This window comes from Dermacentor albipictus, chromosome 1 (assembly GCF_038994185.2).
Source record: "Dermacentor albipictus isolate Rhodes 1998 colony chromosome 1, USDA_Dalb.pri_finalv2, whole genome shotgun sequence".
Lineage (NCBI taxonomy): Eukaryota > Metazoa > Arthropoda > Arachnida > Ixodida > Ixodidae > Dermacentor > Dermacentor albipictus.
This window is the reverse complement of record NC_091821.1, coordinates 343,832,892-343,855,993: the sequence shown is the minus strand read 5'-3', so window position 1 is coordinate 343,855,993 and position 23,102 is coordinate 343,832,892. Positions and strand designations below refer to the sequence as shown.

Sequence of the window (23,102 nt, the reverse complement as noted above, 5' to 3'; positions counted from 1 at the left end):
GAGTGTCGGCATCAGTGCTGCTGATAACGAGGTTGGGGCTCGACTGCAGGCTGCGGGGGTGGCGGGGGGGGGGGACAGCACACCAGTAGGAGCGGAATGCTAGAACGTGCGCTAGCTGGCGCAGGTACTGGTTGAGGTAAAACTCAAAACTGCCTGTTAAAACTCAAAATTGTCTTTATGACTTAATTCAGACACTACAATTTGTGACGATTCTGTTCAACGGATTCCATTATTTTCCTCAGTCGCGCCTAGTGGTCGATACCAGTGATGTTGCCGGTACGGAGGTGTGCGAGCCAATGACGAATAACGAAAACATTTTGCAAGGAAAAGACCCCTTACAGAATCTTAGCACTAGATACTATTTTGCTTCGAATTGAATCAGAAAGGGGTGGCGCGGAACACTTAAGTAATCATTAAAACCATCAGGCATCGGTACGCCCTTGCTCATTCGCCCTTTCATGATTGTTCGTACATGCTAAGCGAACACAACAGTTTGAAACTCGGCGCGTGGAAAACATTCTGCAAATGACATCAGCAATGTAGCCACGAAGCGGTACAACATGTCACGAACATGTTCACTGCGCCGCGGGCGCAAATGATTATAACAAGCTGCCGCCGTAGCAAAATATCTGGTTGAGGATATTATGCTCGGCGTGTGCCAAAAGCGCGAGTAATAGTGCATGCGCGCGACCGATTTCAGTGAAGGCAATGACCAAGGTAGCGTTGAGTGCGTCGCAAGCTTTAACGCAACAGGGTAACGCGGCTGCGCCCCGAGAACACAAAGGACAAGAAAGCCTGACTTCAGTTCCATGCTTGAACTCATGCGTAATTTCGGAATTAATAAAAGTTAGATTAAAAGTTCTAGGAAAGCCAAAACACTCAAAAGGAAAAACTGCGCAACGAGATTTGGCAAAAAAAAATTGCGAACTGTAATATTCTCAGGTAAAGAGAGAGGTCGTAATAGGAAAGAAAGACAGAGACGTTAAGTAGATCAACTGTACGGTTGGATACTCTTCATTGCGGGTTGAAAGAAAGGTTAGAGAAGATGAGGACAAAAGAAGAAGTACAAAGAGAACACGTCCGCATGAACATGCGGAAGGCAACTAACGACTATAGTTTTTCTCTTAGTAACAATGTGTAAACGCAAGCACGCCCGCACTTCACATTTGGGACTTCTGGCCATTCTGATGAGGAAGCAGGCATTGTATACTGCATGGTACTCTATGTCATAAGCGGCAAATAAGAGTCACTTCTCGTCGTGGTGAATCGTTCGGTGGGCGCAGTGTTAGATGGAGAACCGGGGGACAAAGTCGTTGGCTCGTCAAGTCCACCGAATTCCACTGGGCCAATGTAGGCTCGTGTGCAAGCGCGCGTGCATTATTATTATTTTTCCTGATCCGCTCTTGACATCGAGACAACAATGTAAACGACACTATCATGGGTATATATATCAAGCGCCTGCACTGGCATGGTTTTCTACGACATCGCAGCGACTTGGCAGCCACTTAAAAACGATGTCATGTTAAATTATAGTGTTTTACGTGCCGAAACCACTTTATGATTATGAGGCACGCCGTAGTGGAGGACTCCGGAAATTTCGACCCCCTGGGGTTCTTTAACGTGCACCTAAATCTAAGTACACGGGTGTTTTCGCATTTCGCCCCCATCGATATGCGGCCGCCGTGGCCCGGATTCGATCCAGCGACCTAGTGCTCAGCAGCCCAACACCATAGCCACTGAGCAACCACAGCGGGTCGATGCCATGTGCTTTCCCAATTGCACGATTGTAAGTTTCTCTTTCGTCCGAGACAAGTTGTTACTTAGATTCACGGCACATTCCAGGGAGTAAACATTGTACGGCTGCCTCGGAATCGTTGAAGATGGGCCATACCTGAAGCGTTTCCTGATTGATGTGCTGCAAACAGGGCGGCAAGTTCAACGGCCGTTGTCGATGTCAAATATAATATCGTTAATTTTATATCAATAAGTTTAGCCTGAATGAGAACTGTGGGGGCCCACTAGATTGCATGACAAACCTTAGCTTGCCTTTAGCTAGACAATACAGCACACTAATGTTAACGTTTAAAGAAAAGGATAAAGCTATGTCAGGCGCATAATCAGTTGTCTGTCCCCAGCAGAGTTTGTGCGCCTTTCTTTGGTCCTCAAAACATTGCGCCCAATTAAAGGTCCTGCTTTTGAATATTTTTGATTAGAGTCGCGCAGTCCCATTTTAGCTGATGTGCAGTATTCGCTGTAATTAGGACCAGCACTCGGGAAAGAGCTCAAGAATCTGGACCACGACTTTGTAGCGATGCCTTTTCTAATGTAATTTACTTTCGCGTTTCGTCTGAGGTCAGAGTGACGCTCCGCCACGTCATCAATGGGTTCAGCCGGCCACGTAAGATGGATGACAAGAGTGGCATAGAATCGAACAGAAAGCATCACTCCGAAATCATGGCCCAGACGTCTGAACTAGAGCGGGAGACATTCTGTAGTATATTTATTTATTTATTTATTTTATTTAGAAAGCCCTTACAGGCCTACGAAGAGGCATAGCGTGCTGGGTGCATATGGTACAGTTTATCACAAGATACAATCGGTAAAAAAATATCAATGCATAAAGGGATTCAAATATTGGCACAAAACTATATACTTACAAATCCAATAAACTTAATACATTACCTAAAACATTTTACTGCACTCGCGAACTTGTAGCCAAGCGCAGATACGTAAGCATTTTCACGAACCATTTTCTACCTATTAAGGAGCGAGACAGTTAACCTAATCAAGGCATCTCGGCGAAAAAAGAAACCACTAAGGATGCCTATCAATATACGTAGATAACGTTTAAAAAAAAATGTATTTCTTTCTCTTTCTGAAGCCGTTGACGAGTCTTTTTACACGCTGACACGCTGGCTCTCAGTACATGCTGCGCCTTCTAACTGCTGTACTTACGCTGTACTTACTGCTGTACTTATGCAAATAAGCTACGAGGTCACGTTTTCATCGTCTCGACCGTCGCTGACCTTATGAGTATTTTGACATCGCACCAGTGGAACGCTTCAAGCATATTCTGCGTTCTTGCAGTGCTCCTTGGTGGACGCGCTGTCTTGTGCGAGAGGCGGAAGGAAAATTCTCTGTCAATTCGCCTCCAACGAGCAGCATTATATGGAAGCAGAGGCTTGCAGCACTCTACTGGAATGATAGCGAACTTCTTATAAGGTCAGCGATGATCGAGACGATGAGAACAGGACCCGATGCCAGTAGGTCAATTGTGTATGACTTAACTGCGCATGACCATGTAATCGTTATAGTGAGACGGTTGTTTAGTTCACGTAGCACTGGCATCATTTACCCTAATCAAAGCGGTTATTAGGGCGAGTTGGTTATGCATTGCGAATCGGTTTTTTCGCTAGAAAAGGCGGACGCCAATTAAATAGGGCTACAGGACAAGCGCTTCGTGAGTCCTGTGCCCCACTTCCTTATTATTTAACTGCGTCTTCTAGCCCCCCCAAAAATTTCGCAGTGCATTAAAGCAAGAAAAACAAAGGAAAGGGGCGGAAATTTCACGTTCATAACACACCAGTCAGCAGTAAGAACCGAACAGTGACATGGGCTGTCTTAGGACTCAGATCGATAAGTAAACGAGCGCTTTCAATCATTCTGCCCATGTTAAACTTGTCGCCGCGGCCAGCAGTCGAACCCGCATCCTCACGATCACCCTGAGTACGCCAGAGACGCTGAGCTGCTGTCGCACGTCGGTGCCACTCTGTCTTTCAGAAGCCAGCCTAGGAATGCACCATTATTGAGAAGCGGTAGTAATAAATCAGCCGAGCGTGATGACGCTTCATCTAGATTGACATAAGCTCAATAAAGATACACGTATTGTGTCATATATCGGTCTAGTCCTGTGACGTTTCCCGCAAGTTACCCGATGTTGCGCGCGTGGATTGTAGGCTCGCTCCAGGTTCGGTTCGTTGTTGCTTTGTATCGACCTACCAGCTGAACTGTGAAGTTTCTGAAAAGTCTGATCGATGCGGAGCGGCGTGCCCGTTAGGCAGCAGCGAGCCAGGAAGGAGGCAACTTAGGGCGCTGCAATTAAAGGCCGAAAGTTGTGCGTGCTTTTAATGCCAGAAACTCGTATAGATATAGACTTTTTTTCGCACTGTGGAAGCAGTTTACTTGTGACTCCACAAAACATCCGGTCGCTCGTATTCGCCAACATTGCTTGCCAAGAAAAATAAAGTATTTTCTTCCGTTGTAAACAAACGTACGTGTTCTTAACGTTCTCAAAAAGAAAGAAACACGCCACGTGCATTGAGTGCATGCGTGTAGTTTTCTTGTGCGTTTCAGAGTTAAATTTTTGTTTTATCTTCTTAACAATGTCAGCGACATCAGGAGAGTGCTATATATTTGTAGGTTTTTATGGGGTAGTCTGCTAGTTACTCATCATCACTTACAAAGTTAGTGGGCTATTCAGTATTTGGTGAAGCAGAAAGTCTTGTGATACTTCCGCGCCAACTTGAGTGTAATAAAATTCAAAATTTCGAATATGGATATAGTAGTCCTTGCTATTTGATCGGTATTAAATTCGAGAATTTTCTATTCGAAGTTGTAAAATATTCGTTTCATTTAGAACATGAGGGATAACGACACTTATCAAAGTCTAAACGGAGAAAGCCAGATGCAAGTGAGGCCTGTTTAGAGTGATTCTGCTGCTGCAGAACAGGTTAAGCGTGGGAAAACATGGTTCTTTAAGTGAAACCATGGAGAACCTTACTATTGCTCTATAATGTCTTGTCATTCAACAACAATGCATGCCTCACCTTCAGGCAGCCTAAGAATTTATTCTCTAGATTTAGGCGAAACAATTTATTTGTACGATCTCGCCATTTTTACATATCCTCAAAGAAATGTGCGTGGTAGCGGTATTCTGCATCTTCACCATTTGGGGAAGCGGTCTGGCTGGCGTTTCATCATTCACTTTCCTGGTGCAGCATGTACGATCGCCTTTCAGTATTTTATTGTTCTCAAAATAATCAGTTGACCGGAAGTTTCATTATCAATAGCATTAAATGTCTCACTTAGTGTAATAAACTTACATCCTGTATATTTTTTTCAGAACCGAACGGACCCCACCCTGCCTTTATGTGCACACTTTGTTGGCAAATTAGAAAGAGTTAGATATTTCATTGGATATTCGAAGGCTGTTTTTCTTGAAGATTCCTATTCTATTTGATTATAAAATTTAGCTATTTTAAGTACTCCTGTGGAAAATTAAAAGGATCAACAGAGATATATTGGCTAAAGTTGGCCAAAACTTCCTATGCTGTGGTAGTATCCAATGCACGATATAACAGCGGCATTCGTAAGCCTAATAGTCAGTCCTATCGCGCGCCTCTCTCCAGCATACAGGAAGTCAATTTAGACTCTCTCATACGACACTTGCAATGCTTTGCCCCATCTCTTCATTGGCCTCGAAGTTATCCATATAAATAAAGACACCTACAGCGCCGCCACCAAAGTTCTAAAAGTGCTTGTGCGTTGTCTCGCGACACCTTTGGTGGAACCATCAAGACTACCGCGAGCTTGTGCGAGAGAACAATGTGAGATTTTTCGAAATACTACTTTTCACCCACAAGGATGGAAGCGCTCTACCTTATATTTTTCACCACTCCAAGGCCCACAACTTCCTTCTGAGTTTTCATTTCCTGATCTACTACGGTTTTCTGACGTCATGTCACGTGACAATTCTCACTCACTCACTCACTCACTCACTCACTCACTCACTCACTCACTCACTCACTCACTCACTCACTCACTCACTCACTCACTCACTCACTCACTCACTCACTCACTCACTCACTCACTCACTCACTCACTCACTCACTCACTCACTCACTCACTCACTCACTCACTCACTCACTCACTCACTCACTCACTCACTCACTCACTCACTCACTCACTCACTCACTCACTCACTCACTCACTCACTCACTCACTCACTCACTCACTCACTCACTCACTCACTCACTCACTCACTCACTCACTCACTCACTCACTCACTCACTCACTCACTCACTCACTCACTCACACACGTATTCTCTAAGTGAGTGAGTGTGTGAGTGAGTTTGAGTGAGTGAGAATTGGCGCATGAGGTATGACATCAGAACTCACCCGTGAGTTAGTGAATGAGTGGTTGGCTGGACCGGTCTGGATTGACTGTATAATTAGAGAGATCAAGTCGTCTTTCCAGCTCGTCGGAAACTGCGGCCTTCCAGAAGATACATCTACGGTCCAGAAGGATTTCAGTTTGGCCTAGTTGGTGTTTACTGCATATCCTATTGACCGTTAATACAGACGAGGACTGGACTATGGTCGGCGAGCCAACCTTTAGGTGCGATGTACCTTGTGGTGTGAGGCCTTGTTTTGCATTTCATTTTATACAATCTTTGAAGGCGATCGGCGATAATCGATATATCCGTGGTGCTGTGTGCTTGTTAGCTTACCTTGCAAAAGCTTCAGGCGCTCTGAATCGCCTTTATCTGTAATGTACGGAAGACCGCAGGCAAATATTCTCCTGATGATGCATTACAAATGTGTTCTCTTCACGCTACAATACTTTCGAGTGCTCAAGCACGCATCACAGTGGCTCACGCAATTTTTTCGTTAGAGTTACTGACCGCATTCGATCGATGTCCTACGCTCCTCGTTTTCAATTCCCAGGCTCGAACGAGAGCAGATGTTCCGTAGATCGTAGTTTTGTGGCGGCAATAAATGGAGGAGCTCGAAATTAGCTCCTTCGCATTCGCGTTGTTAATATCATCACGTGTACCTGTTCATAGGGCGACCGCGTTTCATCGTCTAACAAATGTTATCGCTCAGCGGAGGACACGCCGGCATGTATCGGAAGTTTCTGGAATGTTATAGATGCTTCTATCCACTGTCTGTTGTCACCCGACCTTGTGCAATCTGGTTGCGTGTATGCGCGACATGAATGGTGTAGAAGTTTCTGGAAGAATTGTGGGCACCAGTGATCACTCTGGAACCTTCGATGACTGATGTATAAAAGCCGACTTGCATGACCAGCTGATCGGATTTTCGATGATCGCCGACCGTGTTCGCCGCTACTGCTGTGCTTTGAGTGTAACTTGCTTTTCTGGGCATATGTTCGTCCAATAAAAAAAGTTAGTTCCGTCATTCACAATTTTACCGCTGTATTATTAACCGTCACTACCACGTGACAATATCGTTGGAAGGTGCATCGAAACGTCTCGCTAAGCAGATAGCAAAATGAAAAGATACCAGAGCGCTTTCCGACGCGCATTCCATCGACTGCATCCCGTTCAATGATACCAGCAGTCGCTGTCAGTGCGTCTTTCGAAACTGTCGCCTTACGAGTAACGCATTCCTTTATTTACGTCGGAAACTGTCAGTGTATGTACCGTATAAACAGTGACGTTAGCGTGCCTCGGCTTAATTTCCTAGCTGGTGCTGTGTGCAAAACTATGCAACACCGAAGGCATATCCGCGAACAGCTACCTGCATAGAAAGCAAGAAAGGAAAGCGCTCCTCATTTCTTATCTTTCGGCTGACTGCATGCGCGCGCGTCTGACTGCATACAAATGGGATCTAACGAGATACGTTCTTCTTGCAGCAGTTTCACGTCGGCGTCCCATGTTTTCGTTATCTCGAAGGCCGGTGGTTTTTCTCCCGCCATCTGTTCTTGTGCCACGTGCCGGTGTTCTGTTTCCGCTTCGTGTCATCGTCACTTAGCGTCGACGTCCTTCTTTCGTGCTCGTATGTTTCCGGTGCCAGACACTGCGCTTCTTTCCCGTAATCCACCGCTCAGACCCTGTAGCAAATTTGTTTTTTTTTCTCACTGACCGTGAGTCTAGGCTTGCTCAAACTCACAGAGTCCTTTTGTAGTAACTGAAGGCGACACATTAGGCTCCCGATTGTAGCTTAAGCATTCTGGCCACGGATGTGTTCTGCATTTATGAGAACTTGTAGAGCGTCAGTCGGAGATCGATTGCAGTACGGTTGCGTGAGACGCAGACGCATGTCTCTCGTTATTGCATTATGCTCTAGTGTGTGCGCACTCCTTTTTTTTATATTCTTTACTCTTCTTCACTCGCTCTCCTTTTCTTTGTACCCTTTTCCCTCCACACCAAAAAGAATAATTGTGGGAAAAACAAAGGCAAACGAAAAATTTTGAATTTTATTATGGAAAATATTTTCCAAACCATAAATACGGAAATAATCACTTTCTCTGTATTCACGCTGAAAGAAATATTGTTTCTTAATTTTAACCAAAGTGATTCATATAGGCTAAAGTGACAAATTTGCTATCTATAGGCGCATTCGCTGTAGTTCATTCTTTACTAATCTCGATTGAAAATTGTGTGCAGTTTCACCATCCACGTACGGCACCCACGCTGAGCACGGGGCTTGCACACAGATAAACAATACTAAACACAGCCGTAAGCTAGACAACGTTCCCACGTTACCATACACGCTGACAATTACTGCTTTTTGCTGATGAACCGATAACACCGTAGCAATTAAGATTTCTTCAATCAAGCAACAAAACTGCAAGACGCTTCTATCTCCTTCCGAAAATTCATTCCACCCGCTGAACTAACGACGCATCCCTAATATCTAAGGGCGCCCGATTGTATCGAGCAACAACACCCTGACAGAGAGCCTCTCCCAATTTCTTAACCACTTCCTTGGCGATTTACCCAAAACACATCCATTATTTGTACAACATACCCCACACGTACTGAAATATATAGAGGCCACTGATACTAAACGCACCCTACCACCAAAGATAATTTGCGCATCACTAGACGTCTTGGTCATATACATCAACAATATAATTTCTGATGGATTGCTTCGCTAAAAGAAACTCTGTCCTAGAACAATGTGCAATACTCTATTGAACTGTACTTGTCGATTCTTGAATACATTCTCATATATAACTACTTCGAATTTAAGGTCAATTACTACCTATAGATACATTGGACAGGTATGGGTACACCTTTTGCACCAACCAACGCGAACATATTTCTGGGGACTCTAAAAAACGAGATTTACTATCTCGCTTCACAGACAAGCCCCATACATACCTACGGTACATAGGCGGCATATTTATCGTATGTGGACATGGTCAGGACACTCTAGATAAACTTGTAACATTATTAAATTCTTTTCACTGAACCATAAAATTCGCATCTGAATCTTCAACTAAGCGCATAAACTTTCTGGACACACGATATATATTGACAACGGGACACTAAAGACAATGCTGTTTAGGGAACCCGTTCACAAACAACACTACCTAGAATATATAAGTCACCATGCTAGACATGGCAAATAAGGTATATTTAAAGATCAAGCTACCCGATTACGCCGTATTTGCTATGAAAGCCAAGATTACATAGATACACTCGGTCATCTAAATGAAACCGTATAAAACAGGAACCACCTGAGCATGGCCCTTCAAAAAGCCTACCCCTATGCATCCCAACGTGAGCGAACCCAGGTCCTCCAACCCCACCCTGAGGTCACATGAGCAACAACGCCTCGTCATACCAATAAATTCTCAAACGCACTCCGAAACGTGAACAACTTTCCCCAATCAATACTACCCAATTCTCATAAGCAGCCAGAACTTTAATACGCTCTTTCCCAACCCGCCCAGAGTAGCCTACAGGCGCAACACTAACTTCAAAGAGATCCTTGTAGATACCGAACCAAGGATAAAGACGAAACCAACATCCGGTCTCTGTGGCTGCCCTTGGTTATCTATACGCAAACATATTCAATCGTCTTCTACAGTAAAATGTACGGCGTGTGATTACCTTCACAAAGTGACTTCGAATTTCACCTGCACGTCAAGCAACGTAGTCCACTGTCTAGAACGTGCCACCTGTAGCAAACAATACATAGGTGCCACTGGACAACAAATTCATACAAAGCTCAACGAGCAACACCATATACAAAACGCAACTCACCTAAATCACTAGCCAGCCGTATATTCACTGAATCAAGGCTCTATATACTAGGGACGTTACGTAAGTAAGCTTCGTCACTTTTTTGAAAAAGAAGGTGGCACACCAGGTGAAACAAATAATTGCCATAAGAATCCATGCATGTTGCTGGTTCACCGACGAAAGGAGCGTCAGCGGATGAGGAACGACGCATGCGCAGAACGCCGAAGAAAGGAGAGTAGCAGCAGATCGGCGTGCCCGAGGTTATTCGTGTACAAATCACTATATATATATATATATATATATATATATATATATATATATATATATATATATATATATATATATATATATAATATATATATATATATATATATATATATATATATATATGTGACAGATAGACGTTTGCTGACAGCGTGGTCGCCGATGGAAGTGCGCACTGTTATCCGGTATGAATGGGCATGTAGGACTAGTGTGTCCGCCATACATGAATGCCTACAGATTGTGTATAGTGAAGAGGTCATGTCTCAGGCTTTGCAATTTTACCTGAGTGGTTCTTTCAAACTGATTACACGCTACGACAAATGTCTCAATATCGGTGGCGACCATGTAGAAAAATAGTGCGAGGTGTATAGTTCATGATACCGTGGTGTATGTTTTTCGCAATAAAGTTTCCGAGTTAAAATAAACGCCGAAATTTACTTTTGGAACGTCCCTCATACTATAAACAAATTTACGTTCCCCGCGCGATAGGAAATGTACCAAATCATACCTCATGCAGAAGTTTAAATGCCTACACCCGACGGGAATAAATCTCGCCCGTGCCAGCTTAGAATTAGTGAAAGATACAACCTATACCTAATATTTTCCTATCTCAACATATTCATATTCAACAATTTCAGATTTTCAACAAAGGCCCTGAGACACGATATGCCACCAGCTAACCTCTATACTTGAGCTCACCTATTCCACCGCTTCCAGCTTATACATGCCCCCTTCCCAACCATTCAATTGAATATTTTCTTCCACGCTTCTACGCATATATCAATCATACAAGCCCTTTTGCCATGTACACCTGCCTCCTCCCGCTCCTTCTGCCATATCCCTCCTATTTTCTTCTTCCCTTTCCTGTTTTAAACCGCCGCCGCGTTTTGAAGTCCAAAACGTCAACATATCTTCTTTCGGTGCCTACAACACGCGGCGTCGCGCCACTTCTATATACCTCCGCGGCGACGCCTATGTCGAACTACTAAAGTTAACGTCCCTTCGAAGACCAACCCCCTACCCTTTCCCCCAGATTCCATGTCACCATTTTATTACCTTTGAAAAAGCCCCAGCCCATGGCTGCTGACCTACTCAGGTCATTCTTTCAACTCGTGTCCTTTTTGTTGCTCCCACCCTGACCGGCTGACCGGGTTTTCTAAAGCTATACACGCGCGCCGCTTATGGCAACGGTTTCTGTCCAGTACTCTGAAAGCTTCCCATAATCTCCCTCTCCCAACAATCTCCCCAAGCAGACCTCTATGTCCTTTAGTTTTATATTTGTTTCTTCTGTCGCCTTCCCACTCTCCCGCTCCTTCAACTCGACTTAGAAACCAAGCCGAGAAACGTCAAACGACAGCGCCATTTTTTTCTCCATCCTCTTCCTTCAGAGCCAGCCGCCGACGACGACGACCACACGTGACTGCACCCTAGTAACCTGTTAAAACTAACCTGCCGAGGACATGGTCCCTTTTACCAAAGATAGGTCCACCTATCGAAGCGTAGGCCACCCTTACAGAGGCAGCTTGTCCCTGTTTGAGTCGTTTATAACACAGTGTACTATAGTGGACAGGTGTACTGAGTTGGCAGTGTAGCGTAGTTTAGTTCTTGAAAAGCGACGAAAGCAAGAACGAAATAGCGGATAACGAACGAATGAATTCTTGAAAATTTCCTTCTTTCATAGCATGATCACTGCTTATCCTCGTCAGACCCTCATACAGCACAGGACCATAAAAACGTTTGAAGTAGGTTTTTATTTCCGCCTTCTTTTACGAACGTGAAAAACTAATTTTTGGCTTAATTACCGTGGTTAAATGTTGAAGTCAGCGTCTTAATGTAAGTGGCGAAAGTGACCATCTCTTCTCATTACTTATCGTAAAAACAACCTCTCTGCTTTTCAATTGTTGTTTTCCTTCCTTCCTTTTTTTCCTTCCTTCGTTCCTAGATTTATTTTTAGAACACACACAAATTCAAAATTAGCATCACCTGGTACGTTGGTATACTGATGATACCTTCTGTATATTTGTGATAACGAGCAACTTGCAACACGCGCATCATGGGGCCTTTCTACAGCGAAGCCGTATACCTCTACCGTCCAAGGAAATTTCCATGTCGTAAGTAAGAAGCTCCCCATACGTGGCCCGACCCCGAAGACAGTGCGATACCATCCCGACCCGCGGCGGAGGTGCAACAGGCGTTAAGCACTCCTCATACGTAGGCCGATCCCGAAGATCGTGCTATGCCTGGCCGACCTGCGGCGGAAGTGAAGCAGGCGTTAAGCGCTCCCCATACCTGGGCCGATCCCGAAGACAGTGCAATGCCGAGCCGACCCGCGGCGGAGGTGCAGTTCGCCATTATGGGCCCACATGCACAGCTTCGCTGGTCATCCTTCTTCACAGAGTGGAAGGGCACTGATATTTTTTTTTGTCGTGCGCGGCGGTGCAATCGGCTAGATCAAATTAGTGTCAATTTTCGCAAAAGATGATGGCAAGAATATGAATTAACCACTTCCATAAAGCTGCTCATGCATCCAATTTAATATCCGGGATGTATATATTACGTAATCGATTCCCAGTTAATTTTAAACAAGAATTGAAGACAGTAAGCAATCTAATGCACGGGATATCGCGAGGCTACATGTGTAGTAGATAAAATCCTGTTAACTGCTGTCCGCGCCTGCCTCTTAAGCGACCTACACCTAAAAAACAAACATACATAATAGATGACAACTGTATAGCCCAAGACCTAAATGTCCAAGGAATCTTACTACCTATTACTTCAACCGCCCCCTCCCCTCCCCCCTTAAAATAAATACGCTGCATTTATGCGCAATAAGAACAATGCAATTCGCTCTCCAAAGAAGAAAAGAAAAAAGAACTCGAGGGGAGGGGTAGGAAAGGCTATATTGAATTTTGGCCTTAGCTTAAAGCGGCGACATATTCGACCAACGACGAAGTGCGTCCCTCGACACGTTCATCGGCGGTGGCCCAGTATCACCGAATGAGCAAGGAGAGAGAAGCGGGAGAGAAGTACCGTTTTATGGCCTGTGCTTAAATTTTGTTTGCAGTGGCGTATCGTCGCCTCAAGCTTGCTTTCTTTCCTCACGGCCGCCTAACGAGCACACTACTCAGCATCGACCAGACGCGTGTGAGTCTCTGTTTTAAACCGGTCGAACACGGATCGTTGGCTAGAAACACAGACGTGGGACAGAGAACATATTTGAAGGCCGCAACTGCGATAGCGGATCTCCCATGGGTAGCATCAGTGGACTCGACTGACTTGCTGAACATTCCTATCTCTTTATAGTCGGTACGTACGTAGCGGTGAAATTAAATAATCTAGCAGCTCTTTATTAATAGGGTGATGGCGTTGAGAAAGAGCAGGAGAAAAATAAATGTTTAGGAACACCGCGTGCAAAGCATTTCGCACATCGTCGCTGCGTTTGTGCGAGCACTTTTGAAGTGTAATCATGTGCATGTACATTATTATTATTAAGTAACTGCTAGACAGTGAGATAATCAAGAAGAAAATGCAAGGAGGTTAACAGAAAAGAAGCATCTCGTTAGCTACTGAAACACAAGGGGGAGGGGATAAAGGGAAACAGAAAAATAATAAAGTAAGGAAGGAAAGAAAGGCGGACCGAAAGAAAGTGGCGCATGGAAGTAAAACACAATGCAGAAGAAGTTAGCGCCGTTTACATATGTCAAATGATCTCAGGAGTACACTAGCGTCTATGGATTAGGAGATAAAGAGAAGAAAGGAAAGACAGTGAGGTTAAACAGGCACACGACCTTTTAAGTATGTTGGGCAGGGATAATAGTTGTAGTTAAGCCCACGAGCCGTAAGCTTTAGTAAGCTTTTGTAGATAAGCTAATCGGTAACCAGAGTTGCTACAACTTTACTGAAAAATGGAGATGTGAGTCTGGCTAACCCTCTAGTATGCTATACTGCGCACGAAATGTAGATGTTGAGGCGCTCTGTCTGGCAAGCTTGCTTTAGGGATTCCCGTTTCACTGACGAAGGATTGCTTCAAACTGCCGGTAATGTCAGTGTTTGCCGAACTACTAAAGCGCTGAAGTGACAGCTCATTTCTCAAGGCGGTAAATTAAGAACTTTTTGAGCAGAACAGCATCTACTACTGAGAGTCTCAGGTGACCATACCTTCTCCTTTTTCTTTGTTCGTGTGTTTGTTTGCGCATGTGTTTGCGTGCGCGTGCGTGTGGGCGTAGGTGTTCGTGCGTGCAATCCAGTAACACCGTGTTTAGGAAGAGGCCTACCAAGTCTGGACGTAAAATCATGTTAATGTCGCTGCTGCGTAATCAGGTACAATTTAGTATTATCCATGTTTTCTGGTTACGTTTGCGTTCTTCTCTAAAATATATTATTTCTCCTTGACAATTAGCGGAATTTTCTTTCGCACCTAATATACATTTTATTTTAGCTGTCTTGTGTAACGACTCCACTATTTCATGTGCTTAGATAATGAGAGGGTACTGTAAAAAAAGAAATAGAGTAAATAAGGAAGCAGAGTAACAATTAAGTGCGCAACCAAGTGTTGTATGACAGACTGCACTATGGCAGACTTCATCATGACAGGCTACGCTAAGGTCGCCGTTTCTCCCGAAGGACGAGCCACAGAAAGCGATAAGAAGGCTCGAGCTCTTCAGACGGTCTTGCAATACGCAGGGGCGTCACATTGGCGTGACGCGGCATGCCAAGAAACTGTTGCTACGCGGCAGAGGGATCGCCCGGGTAACTATACCATTCGTCTCATAACGTTCGTAGGATGAGCAGCGCGGCCAGAGGCGTTCCTGGTGTCGAACATGAGTGGTGCGCGGGCACGTCGACGGCGCACGGATTGAGACCGACGGTAAGCAAATGGCTCTTATTCATCGGTTAAGCGTGCTGGATAGTTCGTTATGGTTATAGTTGGTTATGGTTATGCAGCGATTAAGCGTGCTGGATAGAAAATATTGTTGATGTTCTCACATCTGACGTTTATGTAGAACCTTTGTGCACAGAGCACACATTTTGTAAGCTTAACAAACCTCACCAAAGAAGCGGAAATTCCTAATCTTACGCTGATATGCTTTAGCACACTTTCAGTTACTCTGAAGATGTAGGAGTGTTGGGGCAACTACCGCATTTACTCTTGTAAAGCCCACCATTGTGCAATGCCCGCTTCCCCACAGTTTATAGTGAAAAAAAATTGGAAGCCAGTTTCACTAAGCGCCACGCGCATATCCAGTGCTGGTTCATCTGCGCAAGTCGCTACAATATGGCTCTAGTTGTCCTGCCCTTGATGGCAGTATCACAGTTTACCGTATTCGAAACTCGGCACCAAAGCTATCAACGCGCAACTTTGGACCCCCGACTCTGACGCAGCGGTGTGGCGGCGACGGTTAGGCGTAGCCGGCGGGTGCGATGGACGGCAGGCTGTTGCGGGAACTTCACCCTGAAAGAGTTTGTACCAGTAGAGCACATCGGCGACCGGGCGTGAGATCATACGCCCGGGTAGGACTGACGGGCCCCTCCGTAAAGCGCACTTGGGGTGCGCAGGTGATCAGACCGGCGACTACCGCGAACGCCTATATGCTGAGATTGCATGTGCGCTTACTCGACGGAACGGCGTAAGCTCGCGTGTTGCGTGTTTTAGCACACTTAAAAAGATAAAACGGGACCGATCGTTTCTGAAGGTGATTTAGGTGTCAATCACATACAACTCAAGCTCAGTGTTTCATTTATTAAAAAAAAGCGTTGCACCCGGTGATATCTCACCAGCAAAGGGCCTCTCCATGCGGGACCATGGAGGGGCCCTAATGCCAGCTGTTCACTGTGTGAGCGAATGGGACCTTAGCGTTATTTGTAAATAGAATAAGCGACACTGAGAAGCGCACAGAGTACTATTATTCTTAAGTATAGCCGTACCCTACTACTGGCCCAATTCAATCAGTCCATAACTGCTGAAACACTGATTACTATTCGACCTTTACTCACTACGCGGTGTCTGTCTTGCGTAATAACAGCAAGGACTTTTGTTTAATATAATCTACGCTCGTTTATCTAATTTCTGTTTGATAGAATAGCGGTGTTTGATAACATACCAGGCTGAAAGACAACAGTATGAAAAGGCCCCTCACTATTGTCGCAGCAGTATTAACATTGTCTTGATAAATTAAGCAATCGAGAACGAACCAAGGGGGAATGGTCTAAATGTGAGAAAACACTATTCGCTGTCTAAGATGTGTAGCTTGTTAAAAAGTTGGAGGAAGTGTGGATCTGTTTTTTTCAGACGTTCGAAGAAATCTGTCAGAGTGGCTGGCTGTGAGATTAAAGAGCGTGCGCAGCTTTCGAATGTTCTGAGCATTCTCGGGCGTGTTAACGGGGCGCTCAAAAGATCGATGTCATAATGCACGCTGTTTCTTAAGCCAGCTCACATGTCGGCGGAGAAGTAACGGAGAGAAATACCTGTCGCTAATCTCCATCACAGTGATTTCTACACAAGTTTCGCGATGAAAGGATACTTGACAACATCCTTTGACAATTCTCGAGGATTTGACAGCTGAAAACTTAAATTCGAATAAAGAGCTGTAGACAAAGAAAAGGTATAATAAAGTATTTTCCCTATTCTGCACACCCGTGAATTGTAGTTTTTGTTCGATTCACGTCTAGGCGGGCCATCAATTTCCGCGTTGTCAAGAAGTCAAGCAGGAAATGACAGACCTTTTATTGAAATGTGACAGATTCGATTTTTCGAACGAATGCCTCTCGTCTCGGCCATCATCCGGGAACTGAAGTAATACTGGATAAGTAAAACTAAAATGTCGCCACTGTCACATCAAAGTAGAAGCAATCATCGGAGAAAACTTTAGCGGTGCTGGTCATTCTTGCGCACTTAAGGTAATCTTATCACAAAGCAGAACTTCAGCTATGTATCTCTCCTATGACGTCAGAAATTTTTTTAGTAAGAACATAGTAGTTTTTAAAGGATGAAGATTTTTAAAGAATGATGTCCTCTAATCCTGACTGTGCTTTTGTGCTATCACAAATTCTTGTTTCTTTCTAACTTTCGCCTGAGTAATATAATGTCTCTTCAAAAGCTTCTAAAATGGCTTCTGTCTTTTTTCTTTTGGAGACATGTTATAGCTTGCTTCGGAAGCACATACCTACGTCATTGTTTTCGGGAGGAGTCGTTGAAGCGTGTCCGATAGCACGACGCGACCAGGCACTCTTCGAGTGCAAACTTGACTATGTATGAGTTGGAAGAAAATCTGGATTTTGAAATTGCTTTATCCCTTCTAGGCAGAACATGAAATGCGAATGTTTTTTTTTTCATTTTTTATACTGCCGGTATTCTGTCGGCGCATTCTTTATTTTTTTTTTGCCTTCTATTTCCTTAGGACTCAACGAAATGCAGCAGACGAAGCACAAGTTACTCTGCACCTCAAACGTCAGGCATTCCTACAGCAGAAACAACAGTATACAAGCAAACGTATACAACAATATACAACAGCATACAAGCAGTATACAAGTAACAAGTATACAAGTAACAAGTATACAAGTAACAAGTATACAAGTAAACAACAGTTCACAAGCAAAGGAAATTATCGAAACTACATATACAGCCGGGAGTTGTAGATATGTTTGGGTAGGGGTAGAAAGTACTTCCCGTGAAGAACCGTAACCAGTTCGATAGGCATTGCTAAACCAGGAGGTTGCATTCCTCCATTGTAGTCCTAGACCAGATTTCTAATCTCACATAGCAGGGAAAGCCAGCGTGTTTCAGGCAAGCAGTAAGAATGAAGAATGTTGGTTGTCCACAGAAGTCTAATACTATTGCCTTTTTTTCTGCCCACAAATGTTCTGTTACGCCCAACGTCGGAAACTGGCCTTAGACTTTTCACTTTTGAATAGTCTCCCCGTCCGTGGAATAATAATGTCACACTTGCTATTGTATTTACAAATAAAGTGAAAATAAGTATTAAGACGAGAAACAGTGAAAAGAGATTGGGGAAATGGCTTCTTATGCTCAGGGGCACCTAGTTATACCTAGCTCTTCTTCAGCCAATGTATTATTAAAACAATCTCGTAAGGCCAAACAGACTTCAAAAGTAGACTCATGACCTTGAAATTTGTATGAAGGCTGCAGCGAAATATACAATGGGATGAAGTATAGTATCGGAAGGGATAGTAGTTATAAAGGTGTCTAAAGCCCAATATACGATGTTACTGTTTAATGCTTGTAGCTTACTTCAACAACCTTTCTCTTCCCTTTGAGCACTACTGTATTTTATAGACTTGAACAAACCTTCGTGAAAAAAACTACTTCTAAGCGTTACAAATGTTTACTAGCATAGGCGTTCATTAGATTTTGCTGAAAAACGCGTCCGCATGTTCGCCTTCTTGTATAGTGTTCATGATAAGGATGGCTGTGGATAAGATCCCAGTTGCATATGGACATTTTTTTCTCTTTCTGGGGATAGGGTGGTGGTAGTGGTGGTGCGTTGTAGCTACTGGTGGGGTAGCCTGGAGATTGTGGCCCATAATCGCTTCGCCTGGGCATCTCTTGTAGTTTTACTGGGTATTTACTGTACGTTGAGCAAATCAGTGTCCTTTAGAAATGTAAGAAGGCGTGAAGCTTCCTTGCGGGCAATAACGGACCCTTCTGGAAACACAAGCCGTTGCAGGCACGCATGTGCAAGGCCTTTCTTCTGCAGGATCTCAAGAAGGGCGTGTCGTTCATCACGATAACTTAGGCGCGACCGCAGAAAGGGTTCGATGGCTCCTGTCTAGGGATGTAAGCCGTTGAAGAAAAAATTGAAAATTTCGAAAAAAAACAGGCTTTTTTGGTTTTTTGAAGAAGCATAAAACTAAAAAAAAGAGAGAAAAGAGTGTTTCCCCGCAGAATTATTCTGTTGCGATGTGACTCCTTTCGGCGTACTTAAAAGTTTGGTCAAAAGAACGAGGTTGGAAGTCTGCGAACCACCTGGATCCATCCACGTGGTGGCAAAAACTTTGATTAACCAACCCTTGAGTCCCTTTGCCTGTCACATACTGCAGATTCCCCCTTCCTGTACGGCATGTGAAAGAAACTGGTCTGAGTTTGGAAAAGTGCACACCACGCTACGCAAAAGGCTCGCAGGGGATCGTGTGCTATAACCTGTGTACGTGCACTCGAACCTCAATGTCCGGAAGGCTTTGTCCGCTGCACAGCGAAGCGTTGACGCGTCAAGCGGAAATGAATCTGACACAGATTGATACAAATGTCCGTCTTGGTGCTTTGACGGGAAATCAATGCCTTGGCGTGAAATCATGCCAAGATATTGAACCCAGAAACACTGCTAGTACGCCTGTGATGCAGTAATGTAACAATAATATTCTTTTCATTGTTATAGAAAGAAATGTTTCGGCTTTTTCATAGCTTTGTGCGCGATCATCCTTTTTTGAATTTTTCGTATTTTTCTAAAAGAAACATGAAAGAAATGACTTTTTCACGCCCCTCAATATATTAAATTTTAGATCTCTATTCTTGTCTTACTGCATGAAGTGTAGAGCGGAGGATCGGTACCTTTAGTCTTGAATAAACATGCAGGCGTAGAGACAGATTCTGCCCATCTCCAGTGCACTAGTGCGACTTCCTCTTGACGAAGCGGCATGGTTACGAGGGGCACATGTGTCGGACTCTAAAACGGCCGAAAGTGGGCAAGGATGTTTCTATTTACAACTCGATTGTTCTTTGGTATTTGGACTTATGAAGGATGTGAAAATGCACCGTATGGAAGAGCATCAGTGGCCAAATTCGCAACGCTTTTCTTTCATAAGTGTTCTTTGCCATTAGCTGGCCGCATCCGCTAATAACAAGTCAAGAGCCAGGATTGGCTGAAATTTTGTTTTATGAACAGTTTTAACGTAAGAGCTTTTTGTGAATACAGGACCACCTTCGACACTTTCAGCAATCCCAAATGTGCGAGGGAACCCACTGAAACTTGAGTGTGAAGCATTTGTTTTTGAGGTCTTTCACGAACAATTCTGACTTGTGTGGAAACTTGGTGAACGTTAACCTGCGGTACGCTAGTTTTTGCAATGCAGGTTTTGAATTCGTGGCAAGTACGACGTCCTGCGCAGGCAAATCGTCTACAGTCGGATACAACTTTAGAAAAAAGGGGGCGTTTACTCCTCCGATGCGGATGCACACGAGCATCCACCAATGGGCACGCACTCTGGACTGACGTCATGAGCCAGACGGCCGGTGACCCCGCCAACGGAGAAGATGGCCGCCCGCGCTTCGAACTGGGCCAAGTCGCGTCAGCTCTGTGCTTCAGCGATAAACGCATTGTTTTATATAAGTACTTTTTCAATATCAACTGATTTATTTTAAGCTTGGAAAACGAGTGGTAGATACGCCGTGTACATGCGAACAAGCGCAAAAGCCATGCAGAGCTGCTCTTTCTACTTTTGTGACTTGCAATGAAGCTAAAGAGCAGACGACGGGCAGCGTTGTAGAAGGCACGGGGTTATTTTTCTGTCGCTATCCGGCATGTGCTGTAGCACATGAGAGCTCTGCTAAACCAGTCATCAAAATACAAAAGTCTTTATTTATACCGAGAATAGCGCGTTTCAGGAGCACGATTTTTCTAGCGGGACTATTTTAGTCGCGGAGGCACTCGGCTGTCGCGCTTCGGTCATCTGGGCGGGGCCTCTCCTTTTTTCTAAAGTTGTATCCGACTATAGTTAGCGTAGAGCAGCAGCCATTGCGGCGCCCTCGACAACCGTCGATGAGACCATGCGGTCTAGCCTGCCAGACCTATAACTATAACTATAACTATAACTCTTAGAGAGGGTGCAGCTGCCCGTCGTGGTTGCTTAGTGGCTATGATGTTGGGCTGCTGAGCATGAGATGGCGGGATCAGATCACGGCCACGTCGGCCACATTTCGATGGGGTCGAAATGCGAAAACATCCGCGTACTTAGATTTAGGTGCACGTTAAAGAGCCCCTAGTGGTCCAGATCGTTCCCAAGTGTCACACTATGGCATGTCTCATAATCAGACCATAGTTTCTGGCACGTAAAACCCCATAAATAAAACGAAAATTAAGAAGGAGGCTGTATAGAACGCAGTTATACACTGGATCACGCCCGATTTGACAGACCCATCTGTGTAAATTGGAACGCGGTTCTGGTAACCGTGATTAAGTGGTCAAGGGCTCCAGAACGAGATACTTTGCTTCTCCAGATGGAACCGAAATCTTTTAATTCAGTCTTAGTACGTTTAAGCGCCACCTAATGTCTTCGAATGTACAGGGCAGGTCTACCTTTTGCCTGTCTCGATCAACGCAACACTAAGGCGCGAAGCGGGGTGACCACTGCATAAAAACGTGAGCGTGGGGGGAGGGATAGAGATAAGAAGAAGGTAGGGAGGTTAACCAGAATCACGTCCGGTTGGCTACCCTACACCGGGGGAACGGGAAAGGGGGAAAACAAAGATAACAGGGAGAGAGCGGAGGGAAGGAAAGAAGGAAATTGCAGTGAGCTCGCTGACGTGTGTGGCCTTCAGTCTGCAATAGGAGGAATGATTATTTCTTCGCTGATAGTGATAAGCCAAGCGTTCACTAGGGCTCCTAAATAGCGCTGACTGCTCCTGAGTTACTTGTGCAATATGATCGCACGTGAGCGTGACGTGGATAGAATATCTAAGTCTAAGAGCCTTGTTAATGAAAAACCCACTTAGTCGCAGCAACTGAGTCAGCAGAGCCTCGGATGCTGAAGCAGGAATGGATATGTCATGACTCAGCTTCGTAGAACACCGTTTTTTTTAACCTGGCTAGGAGACTTCTAGGCATAGTCGAACACCTTTCCTGTGTATTGCGTTTAGGTGATCGTAGTTGCTGTCCGATGTTGACAGTAAATACAGCTGGTGTAGTATCCTACTGGTAACCAGCACTGAATGTAACTGTAGCATAGACGTCAGATAACTCCTGCATATGCCACTTCAGTGTATAAACTGCACTGCGCGTTGAACCACGGGATCCCCTGTGGCGATGACATCGCTGAGCTGTCAACAACACGGTGCCATACAGCCCGTGGTTCCGAGTTACGGCAACAAATTGAACGCTAGTTGCTTGTTGAACAGGATAGCCTCCCGAACTCAGCTTTAAATGTGCTCATGCTAGCTTCATATTCTGCAATAGGAAGAATGATTATTTCTTCGCTGATAGTGATAAGCCAAGCGTTCACTAGGGCGCCTAAATAGCGCTGACTGCTCCTGAGTTACTTGTGCAATATGATCGCACTGGTAGCCAGAGATACCTGCCAACCTGTTAACATTCAGGTTTGTAAAGATTTCGCGGACATGAGCAGAAGGCGGACGAGCGCACATGTCGTTTTATTAAAGTTTGTCCTGAGCACACCTTTGATAATATATATACGTACATTATTAACGATGATTTACCTTTAGACTAAAAAGCAACGTCGGATTTATAGATTACAGCAACTGTTTCAGCGACTTTGTAAGGACCAATTTCACTTGCTTCAGGAACTTCTCTTAATAAACCAGCTCCGAGCAAGTGACCTTTTATAGCATATGACGACTAGTACTGCCTCAAACAAGCAACACAGATACTGTCACAATTTTTTTGTTGTATACATTTCCTGTCGTTTGGCGTCACCCCATCCTTCGCCACTTTTAGAACTTCTTTAGAACATTGCTAATATCGCCAAACAAGCTCAAATTCGGAAATTTAACGAAATATTCGGGAGAGCTGGCCGGTATACATATGCTGACGTCATACGCTTAGATGACAAGAGACATCTATGAATGATAATAGGAGGGGACTTAGAGGTCCC

The 23,102-nt window shown here is 44.5% G+C and overlaps 1 protein-coding gene across 11 annotated transcripts in view; it reads left to right on the top strand.

The window, feature by feature from the left end:
* Window positions 1-23,102, top strand: part of LOC135909078 (gonadotropin-releasing hormone receptor-like) — a 538,207-nt gene that overhangs the window by 107,552 nt on the left and 407,553 nt on the right. For 9 of the 11 annotated variants that reach the window (XR_011511342.1, XM_065441140.1, XM_065441223.1 and 6 more), the window contains one exon: window positions 15,045-15,129. The exons of the other annotated variants lie outside the window; for them this stretch is intronic. The gene's annotated coding sequence lies outside the window, so the exon portion shown is untranslated. The remainder of the gene's footprint in view (window positions 1-15,044; window positions 15,130-23,102) is intronic. 11 annotated transcript variants of the gene reach the window in all.